Raw genomic sequence first — 11,086 nt, 5'->3', positions numbered from 1 at the left:
TGTTGTTTGGGCATTGAGTCTATAGTATCTGGTGATGGCAGCCCAAGCAGACTAAGATATTGCCATTGTTTCCCTGTCCCTGCGTGATCCTGGACGCTCCCTACAGCTCACCCCAGTCCGAGACTTCATGTGCTCCTTGAACCAGTGGCCGCAGCCATTACCATAGCAACCGTAGCTGAGCCCCTGACTGTGCAACACCTCTTGCAGCCTGTGTCTTGACATCAGACCTCAGCCTGGTCTGCTAAATATCTGGGAGTACCACTTTCTCACTCAAATTCTTCCTCTTGCCAAGAAGTCTGATGTGACCGGCGTCTTGAGTAGAGAAAAATGGAGCAAGAAAGAAAGATAGAACTTGTTGCCTTTGCAGTACAGAACATTCTATGGAGTGATTCATAACCGGCCCCTTTCCCACTTCTCTTACATGCATTCTGTGTGATCCCTAACATCCCCAAATCACTGAAGAAATGAGACAACGTATTGTGAAATGCAATATAAAATTATTCTCATAATCAAAATCAAATATCTTGTTGCAATCGGGAAAGAAAAATAACATGGAACAGAATCGCCCTAGGAAGCTGCCTCCAAACTTGAGGAGGACACCAGCTGATTTTCAGGCTGACACATCCCCAAAGGTGACAAGAACTGACCATCCAGCTTCTCATACACGCAGTAACCTGGGCAAGTGAGGAACAATGTGGTGTACGTGTTGGCAGCAAGTCTGGCGACATTGAGACATTCCGAGGATAGAAAACAAGAAAAAAACATTAAATATTTGAACTCTGGCAATTTTTAATCCCAGCTGTGAAGGGACAGGAGGGTAAACAGTCCCTCTATAAAGGGTGTGCACACTCCCAGGGACTCCAAATAATGCAACATTGTTTTGCTCGTGCATGCGGCTGATGGTTTCATAGTAAAAAAAGTCAGTACAGACAAGTTGGCTCCAGTCACACCTGCCTCTGGAGAGAAGCCAAAATTGCTCTGCTGCAATCCTCACAGTGGCACACTGACATCTTAATAGAGGGGCTTTCCACTGTTTGCCTTGTGCCGTGATTTCTACAGAGGTTAGAGCTGAGAGGGAATCCTGACGGTGACCACATTCCGCAACCCCACAAGTGGGGACAGGTGTGCTCTACTCAAAACGAGCCATAGTTCTCTTTGTTTAACAGAAAATTAATTACACACCTGGATTCTGGCCTGAAGGAATTAGACCATGTTTGTTTTCCAAAACAGGCTCGGCTGAGAGTGCAGAGTATGTGGGTCTCACAGCCTCTGTCTGCATCTTTCACGATGTCTGTTGCTGCCAGCAACCATGTTCCCCACTACGTGTTTTCCTCTTCCTGCTGGTCTGCTAGTGTCCAAGGAAACACAGCGCTCTGAGAAGGCATGGGCTGAGCTGGGGCCTGGTAGCCAGGTTAATGATGGAATTAGCTCCCACAATCCTGAAGGACGTATTTATAGAACACACGAGATAGTTCTGATGCCAGTATCCCTTACACACCCCAGCACTCTCCTGGGCCGATGACCATTGCAAAGCAAGGATCGAACATTCCAAGACTAGTATTTGTTTGCTACTATTCTCTCTCTCCAGAAGAAAGGGGGAGAAAACTGAAGAATATTTTTGCCAACTTTCCATAAGAAAGTGGAAGAAGAAGGCTTGGAAAAGGCTGCTGAATTCAAAGATGGGCAGATTATAAAAATTATGTAAATTAATATATATTACTTTTTATGCAGTTAATATGCTACCATAAAGAAAAATCACACCCACCCTCCATGGATATTTAAAGATAGAGCCTTTACTAGACCAGAGTTGGAGGAGGTTGGTGGGGCAGGAGGCGATGCTGTGGAGAGACTGCAGAGATGGAAGAGACGTCACAACCCAGACACCAAAACCAAACTCACAGCACAGAAACAAACTAGAGCTGGTTCTCACTCAGGGAGCTTAATATAAACCACCTAAACAAAACAGTGGTGTATTTACAGTGTAGCAAACCATGGCCAAGTGGGGTTGTCCCAAGAAAGCAAAGATGGTCAAGACACTCGTTAAAGTTCAGTATACATCTATGTTGTAAGATCTTAATGGTGGAAGAACAGATGCAACTTTAATGTGCTTAAAAATATCGACCCTCTTACACCAACACAGATGTCAGCATTGTCCATGGAGAAACACTAAAATGCTTCTTAGAATGCTGTCAGAGTAAGGCACAGGACACAGAGGAGTCTATTATCACCCTGTAATTTAGTCCTGTTGGAATAGACTTACCAAGGAAAACAGGAAAAAGAAAGAAGTCATGTTTAAAAAATGAATAGAAGGCAAAATTAATATTATTTGAAAAAGGTATGACATGGACTATCCAAGAGTATCAGCTGAAAGCCTGTTAGTAACAATATGAAAAAGCAGGAAGAGAGGCCAAAATCTTATATTAGTCAATTTCATATTACAAAATGTAATGGCAAAAGATCCCATTTATAATAACTACAAAAAGAATTATAGCAATAAATATATCTCAGAGGAAATATGCAGAACACATACGAGGAAATTATTAAACTCAAGAAGCATAAAAGAAGACTTCAGTACATGGAAATGTATATCTTAGTCTTATGGAGCAAAACTCAAAAATCTAAAGATGTCATGTTTTTCTAGCTTAATTTGTAAATTTGATATAATCAACTTGATTTGAAATGCTAACAGTTCCCTTCATAACCTGACAAACCGATCTTACAGTTGAAATAAAATAAGCAGATGAAAATAGTAAAGTTCTGGAAAAAATATAGAAGGGTTGGGGTGAGATAGGGACTGGCCTTATCCGACATTTAAAAGCTGTGATGGGTAAAGCAGTTTGCCATGGAGCAGAATTAGACAGTCGCGTCCACACCCAGGCACAAATGACTGGTAAAGACTTAGTGTATCATTCAGCCAGTAAATGGTATTCAAGGGTTCATGATGTCTTCAGCCACTACCATCGTAACTCATGTGTGTTTCAGTCCTGGCAGGAAACTGTGGCTGGTTTGGGGGATTCTCACATCCTCAAATTCTTTCACTGCTCAGTCAGCCCCAAAGCAGGCCTGGCTCCAGGAACAGAACCTTTGGGAGCACATTTCTAAGTAAGTGGCTTGGAGAACAAAAGCCCCAGTCCTCTGGGTCTCTTCCTGGTGACACCTGCTTTGACAGAAAGCTCACTTTGCTGCTGATTCCCGTGACTGAGAAACCTGGAGGAAAAGAAGCAATAAGGGTATTTTCATGGAGATAACGTGATACCTCTTACTCCTCGGCCACCACATAATCCTTTTATTAATAAACTTTATTTTTTTAGACGAGTGTTAGGTTTCTTTAAAAGTTGAACAGAAAATACAGTGAATTCTCAGATATCCCGGTTCCCCACCCTAAACCTCACCCCACACAATTTCCTCCACCGTTGTGAGAGATGGAAAAGTTCTTCAAAGTTTATATCTTAGACTACATTATAAGGTAATTGTGTCAGCATGTGAAAGTTATAAATGCCCCGTCTCCTTTGCTCAGGTGTGATCTTATGGCAAGACTGCCAGTGAGACCCAATGCTGTCCCTCAGACCCTGCAGGAAGTAAACTAGCCTTGCTGAGTGATCTGTTGTCTCAGTGCGGATTTTTCCCAGTGTTATAAACCTGTTTCCAAGAACCACTAACATCTCTCGTGAGTGTGGCACATTAGGATGTGCGCTCAGTGTTACATATTCTACGGGTTTTCACAGTGCATGATGTCAGGCATCTCCCATTTCAGTATCATACAGAAGAGTTTCACTGTCCTGAAAGTCCCCTGAGCTCCATGAATGATTTTTCAAAATTAAAATCAGACAGAGAGAGAAAGACAGAGCTCTTCTGACATGGAGCTGCTTGTCTTCCTAATAACAATGAATTTACAACCATTGTGAGTTGACCTAAAACACGTCAAACACCATCACTTCGTGAGTCCTAAACTCCTAAAATCCTTAGCTAATACCAATCTTCTCAGCCCATTAATTTCTCATCAAAAAATTTCCTAACTAATGTTACTTACCAAAAAAAATGGCAATGAAAGAAAAAGTCTTACAGGAAAAACAAGACATTTATTACAGATTGAAACTGATCAGAAGAAAAATTACAGAATTCATAAAATCATTCTTTGCTGGAACTTCTCTTCCTTCCAATGCATTTTACAAGGAGCATGAGGGTCAGACCACTGTGGCATGCATTCACATTCCTGCTTTGGAGGTCTGGGACCCCAGAGTCCTGGGCATTATTCAAAACCAGATCCGATGGTACCAGACGCTAGAGCAGCTATGTGAAGCAGCAGCTCCTTGAACAAATCAAAGGGGTGAGAGACACCTACAGGAAGAAGAAGAGGTAACTGGGTCTGGGGAGCAGACACACAGCCCCAGAAAAGAAGCTCGAGTCTCATAAAGGGAAGAATCAAAGAGACCCCAAGCAGAGGCTGTAGTCAGGTGCTGGGCCCCAGGCTGGCCTATGAAGGTGTTTGTGGTGTGAGGTCAGGAAGGAAGGAACCAAGCAAAAGCGAAGGAATAGGCTGGCCAGAGCTGCCATTGTGTGCAGGAGTGGGGCTGGAGATCAGGATACTCCAACCATCCATTCATCCATTTATCAGTCCATCTGTTCGGTAAACATGTATGCACTGAGCATTTGCTGGGGGTTCCAAGGATCAATAAGGCAAGTTTTGACCTCAAAAACCTCCCACAACTTAGTGAAGAGGATGGAAGAAGTTAGAGTACAGCTTGGCAAATGCAGTTCCAGAGATGCCCATGTGTGGGAAACCCGGAGGGAAGGGGTTCCTGGAGAGGATGTGCAAGCTGAACTCGGAGGATAAGCTGGGGCGGGAATACTGTATCCCAGCAGAGGGGGCCTGGGAGTGGAGGCGAGACCACGACTGGGGCCTCAGGGGAACAGTCATCTGGGTGAGGCTCTCCCATGTGACTCAGGAGGCAGAAGCAGCAATTGAGGCAGGAGACACAGGCAGGGAGCACACTATCAAGTGGGTGTGAGAGGACTGCCGAGGTGCACACTCTGAGGGAGCTCATACCCCGTCCTCCAGTAGAGCTAAGGCCCCGGACTTGTGATAAGACGACTCTGGTGACAGTGCACAGGTGCTTTCAAGGAGAACAAGACACGGCCACCAGAAAAATGCTGAACGTAGCAGGCTAGAGATGCAGCTGAACTGAGGCCAGCAGCACGGAGAGGACAGAGCTGGGAAGCATTTCGGAGGGAGGATTAGCAGGCCTCTGTGACGAACTGGGTGAGGTGGGGAGGAGGTCTGAGATGCATCTGCTTCAGGCCTGGCGGAACTGGGAAGATGAGTTGGAGACAGGAGAAAAGTGAATCTGAGAGAAGAATTGCGTTTTGAACGTGGTATGGAATACCCAGACAGAGGCGTCTGGCAGGGTGCTGTTGACTCATGCCTGGAGTCCAGGCTGGAGGGACAGTGTGGAGGAGATGGGGAAGAATCCCTAAACAGCTAAGTGTCAAAACCCTGGGGGTGCTTGGCATCACCCAACAGAGGGAGGGCTGGGAGCAGAAGGAGAACCGAGGATGGAACCCTGGGGAACATCATGGTTTCAGGGGCAGCAGGAAGATGCCCGTCTGTGAAGAGTAAGACGTCTTGGCCTGAGAGGGACCAAATCTCAGAGGTCAGAGCGTTTCAGGAAAGAAGGAGTGGTCATCCACATCCAGAATGGCTGTGAGGTCCAGGAGGAAAAGGGGTGGATGTGTAGCGAAGAGGTGGCTACGGAGCAGGGCAGTGTCAGATGCAGGAGGAGAGACTGCGTGAAGCCCTGGGGAACACATGCAGATGGCGTTTTTAAAAAGACAGGATGAGGCCGGGCGCAGTGGCTCAAGCCTGTAATCCCAGCACTTTGGGAGGCCGAGGCGGGTGGATCACAAAGTCAACAGATCGAGACCATCTTGGTCAACATGGTGAAACCCTGTCTCTACTAAAATTACAAAAAATTAGCTGGGCATGGTGGTGCGTGCCTGTAATCCCAGATACTCAGGAGGCTGAGGCAGGAGAATTGCCTGAACCCAGGAGGCAGAGGTTGCAGTGAGCCGAGATCGCGCCATTGCACTCCAGCCTGGGTAGCAAGAGCAAAACTCTGTCTCAAAAAAAAAAAAGACAGGATGAGAAGAGATCGAGGGAAGGTAATGACAAGCTAGGGATAAACCAGGGGTCGGGCACCCACTCTGCAGTCAGTCCTCATTAGTCACAGATGCCGTATTTGAGAATTCACCTACTCACTGCTCACTAACAGTTACTTGATACCCCGAAATCAGTACTCGTGGTGCTTTCTCATTCATTCTCAGACACTCTCAGAGCGGCAAACAATTGGAGCCATCCTGCCCACACCTTCTCAGCTGAGGTCAGGCAAGGCAACACTCTGCCTCCACGTCTCAGCTCTCCTGCTGCCAAGTGTCCTTTTCGCGGTCTGTTTAGCGCCCCACTTTTGGCATTTTTTTGCTTTTTGTTGATGATGTCACCACTTAAAATAGCCCCCAAGTATAGTGCTGTCAAGTATTGCTAAGTGCAAAAAGGCCGTGATGTGCCTTGCAGAGAAAATACGTGTGTTAGAGAAGCTTCATTCAGGCATGAGTGATAGCGCTGTGGGCCATGAGTTCATCGTTAGTGAATCAACAGTATCTATTAAATACAGTTTCTAAATAGAAACACACACAAAACAAAGTTATATGCCAATCAGTTGAGGAAAATGTTGGGAAAAGAGGCTCAAAGAACGCTAATCCTGTGTTTCCTATACCAGCAATGATTTCATATTTCCTAATTCAATGTCCAAAGCAACTTTATAGACCATGGCTGCCTCAAATAAAAAGAGCCCACTCTACTTGGTGCAGTAATTAATAGTGTCCAGTGAATGTGAATCAGAGAAAGGGTAAATGAATACAAGAGCACATAGTCAAGTCTCTGCCTCTGGAGTCTCCGTTGGGGTCTCTTGCTCTCTTCAATAGGTGGGCTGTCATGGGTGACCATGATAGGACATTGTCACGAATGAGTCTGATACCTGAATGTGGAAATCACTCAGAAAGCCAGTGGACGTGGTAGGTTTTGGGGACCAGTTCTCCCACATAGTTGATGATAAGCAGATATCATGCTAACACTTCCAATCAATTAAATTCTTTGCCATCTAGTTGGTGACTACATTTCTAGTTTCATCCAACACACGGCAAATGATTCTTAAACAAATAAGCCTTGACATTTTGCCCTCTCGTGCTATTTTTTAAATACAGAAATATGAGAATCACAGGAAGGAAAAAGGAAGAGGCTTTGGAAACACAGACATCAAGAGTTAAATCCCAATCCCAACACCGTCTCTGAGAGCAGGGACCTCTAGATGCCTCTGCTTCTGCTTCCTTCTCTATGAAACAGAGATAGCAATACGAGTAAAATTTCATTTGATTGCTGCAAGATTCACGCAAGGCAGTGTATGAGATGGGTCCAAACACAGACCCAGTCACACCTGAGCGCTGTAATGTTGATGGGCACAGAGGCCAGGCACAAAGGGGCATTTAATGAACATTTGTTGAACAAGTGGATCATGACACTTATTCATTTTACTATGTCCTTATTAACAAAAGGTCTCAATGAGAACTGTCCCCTTTGCTGCGTTTTGTCATAGTTTAAGAACTCCACATTAATAATCAAGATTCTGACATAAAGAAAAATGCATCACTCACATGGCTATGGTTTGGGTGCTGAGGGTCTTCTGGCTACTGCATAATTGAAAAGTCAGAACTGAACTATTCCAGCCACAAAGATAAGGAAGTCTAAGATTCTCCAATAGATTTTTTTTCAACATGAGAGGTGAGACCTGATTTTCTGCATTTCTTTCCTACCTTAGAGTAATAAATAAGAAAAAAAATTTAGACCATTTCATTTAAATATTACATTTCACTATCCACTCACACATTAAATCATTTTCTGGTAACACTGAAGAATCCTAGAACAGTGTTTAGGGCTCTGGGGATTCCATAAGAAACAAGCCAAAGTCTCTACCTTCAAGGAATTCCCTAGTGGAAGAATGTCACTCACAATTTGAAAAGAGTAATTTTGTTTCTGGTCATGTATTCATTCATTCTTTCCTCCCAGCCTGATAGATTATATTCTATACACTGTTCTTAGCACTATGAAATTGACAAAGGATATTTTTAATAATTTCATGTAGATATATCATTAATAATATTTTTACTTATTATAAAACTGAAATAATTAACAAGGAGAATGCATCCTCAAGAAGTTTATGGCGGTGGCTCACACCTGTAATCCCAGCACTTTGGGCGGCCAAGGCGGACAGATCTCTTGAGGTCAGGAGTTTGAGACCAGCCTGGCCAACATGGTGAAACCCCATCTCTACTAAAAATACAAAAATTAGCTGGGTGTGGTTGTTCACGCTTGCAATCCCAGCTGCTTGGGAGGCTGACGCAGGAGAATCGCTTGAACCTGGGAGGCGGAGGTTTCAGTGAGCAGAGATTGTGCCACTGCACTTTAGCCTAGGTGGCAGAGCAAGACTCCATTGCAGAAAGAAAGAAAAGAAAGAAAAGAAAAGAAAGAAAGAAAGAAAGAAGGAAGGAAGGAAAGAGAAAGAAAGAAAGAGAGAGAGAAAGAGAAAGAAAGAAAGAGAGGAAAGAGAGAAAGAGAGAGAGAAAGAAAGAAATTGAGAGAGCGAGAGAGAGAAAGAAAGAAAGAAAGTAAGAGAGAGAGAATGAGAGAGAAAGAAAGAAATTGAGAGAGAGAGAGAAAGAAAGAAAGAAAGAAATTGAGAGAGGGTGAGAGAGAGAAAGAAAGAAAGAGAGAAAGTAAGAGAGAGAATGAGAGAGAAAGAAAGAAATTGAGAGAGAGAGAAAGAAAGAGAGAGAGAAAGAAAGAAGGAAAGAAAGAAGGAAGGAAGGAAGGAAGGAAGGAAGGAAGGAAGGAAGGAAGGGAAGGGAAGGGAAGAAAGGAAAGAAAGAAAGAAAAGAAAGAAAGAAAGAAAGAAAGAAAGAAAGAAAGAAAGAAAGAAAGAAAGAAAGAAAGAAAGAAAGTTTATGGTCTAGTATGGACAAAAATAAGGAAAAAGTAATAATAGACTCTTGAAGGAATTGCACCCTGAGAGGTTAAGGAATTCACAGATGGGAGAGCAGGCTCAGAACCAGGCCTGTGGATTCCAGATCCCATCGAATTGTCCTCCTCATTAGACCCACTGTGCTGGCCTCACCAGCTTCACTCTCTGATTTCAGGGAACCCAGCGCAGTGCAGAAACCTGCCCTGCTAAAGGTCATGGGAGGGCAGAGCCATAACTGGGACTTCAGTCAAATCCTGTGTTCAGGTCAGGGCTGTGGCGCGGCTCTTTAGTCAGTGCTGTCTTTAAAAATAAATGCTTTGAGTGATCAATCTCTTCATAAAAATCAGATGATGGCTTTATATTGCAATACGCATATGTATACACCCCCAACGTTATCATATTACTAAAAAATGAAAAATCCAATCCATCAAGAACTCTATCCTCCCTGCCCCCAACCCATGATGTTCTGTAAGAAAAAACTATATCATTTACATTTATAAAAAGGGAATATGATGTGTCTGTTTCTTCATAATGAGTGGTTTCTTGATCTCAGCACAGAACTGGTTTTTATTTTTAGAGTTGCACCATAGATTAAAAAGAAAACCTACCATTTGTGTCTTTCATCCAAGAAGTACTCACTGGTAAGTTTCCCTTCTATTTTAGTAAAATGTCAGTTGACTTCTTTCAGATTCCATGGTTAAAAATTAATTATACTATGCTTAACTGATTTTTTGGAAAAAGAATTTCAAGAACCCAAAGGAAAGGATGTCATTCACTTAAAGAATATGTACTGAGTGTGATTTATTGGGTGTGTCGGGCTGTGTGAAGGGCACCAGGGACAGTGGCAGCTGAAGTTTCTTGAGACCTGCTCTTGGGGAGTCTGGTAGTCAGATGGGTGTCAGGAAACAGCCTATTGCAGGCCCTGTGATGAGGACCTTACAGAGGCCCAATCAGGGACATCATCTCCGATCCAGTGGTGGTGGTTTGTGGTGTCAGCAAGGACCTCCAAAGGGAAGCGACAGCTGAGCTGGGACCTGAACAGTGAGACAGAGCTAGTCAGGTGGATGATCCTGGTAGAGGCAGCAGCCAAAGAAGCTGCAAGCACCTCAGTGCTACAGGAGCAGAGGGGCCAGGAGGACTTGGGAGAGGCGAGGCTGGAGATGTGGGCGGAGCCAGGTCATGAAGGCCATCGTGAGCTACACTTGGAGTTTGGACTTTATACCGCAAGCATGCAGCATTACACAGACTGTAAAGCCCGTGAACACTCCAGCTTCATTATTAACGCATGTGTGTGCATGTAAAATACCTATGTATGGAATCAACCTCTATCATTCCATCTTGAGATTCTTCTTACGTGTGCCCTTCACGCGAGCTACATTTGCTCCAATCCCATCACTAGTAGCAGGGAATTGATACACATGTGGGACTCTATGAAGCTCAGTGTCAGGGTGACAAACCAGGACTCCATCTCTAGCTTTCTACAGAACTGGGGCAGATGGGCCGTTCAGTGTCTGGTTGCTGCCCAGCTCTGCTCAGTTCCACAGCTGAAGCAACCATTAGAGAGTTTACACGGGGCAAGGATCAGAGTCTTCTCCATGTTCACAATAAGCCTGAAGACAGCAAGCAAGGTAGACAACGTGGGATCAGAACCTAAGGCAAGAATACAATCAACAGTTCATTGGTGATAGTAGTGAAATGATGGGCCAATGCCAGAGAAAACGTGTTGGGGAAATGAACAAGACTGGACCCCTATGTATGTTACGAGAAGATGAAGGATGAAGGGGAGTCAGTGATGCCCTCAAGATCTTTAGCCTGAGCAAATTAGGTGTATGGTGATGCCATGAGTTAAGAAAGGGAGCTTGGTAGAAGCCAGTTGAGTTTCAGGGACTCCCAGGATGCCCAGTGGCAACTGCATTCAATAGGCAGTTGATATAAGGGCCTGGTTCCAGACATAGAGTGTAGTAAGAGACGTGTTTGGAAATAATCATCCATCATTGATAATTAAAGTCAAGCAAGAA

The 11,086-nt window shown here is 44.2% G+C and overlaps 1 protein-coding gene across 5 annotated transcripts in view; it reads right to left on the bottom strand.

The window, feature by feature from the left end:
• Nucleotides 1–770: 770 nt before the first annotated feature.
• Nucleotides 771–11,086, bottom strand: part of SPP2 (secreted phosphoprotein 2) — a 33,014-nt gene continuing 22,698 nt past the window's right edge. Inside the window, exon 8 of one of the 5 annotated variants that reach the window (XM_078329190.1) lies at nt 771–3,207. The gene's annotated coding sequence lies outside the window, so the exon portion shown is untranslated. Of the gene's footprint in view, nt 3,208–4,059; nt 4,339–9,617; nt 10,719–11,086 lie in introns of those variants that run through there. The other 4 variants (XM_078329192.1, XM_035306107.3, XM_078329191.1 and 1 more) reach the window with 4 other exon arrangements.

The sequence above is a fragment of the Callithrix jacchus genome, chromosome 6, assembly GCF_049354715.1.
Source record: "Callithrix jacchus isolate 240 chromosome 6, calJac240_pri, whole genome shotgun sequence".
NCBI classification, from domain to species: domain Eukaryota; kingdom Metazoa; phylum Chordata; class Mammalia; order Primates; family Cebidae; genus Callithrix; species Callithrix jacchus.
This window is presented reverse-complemented; position numbering and strand designations above follow the sequence as displayed.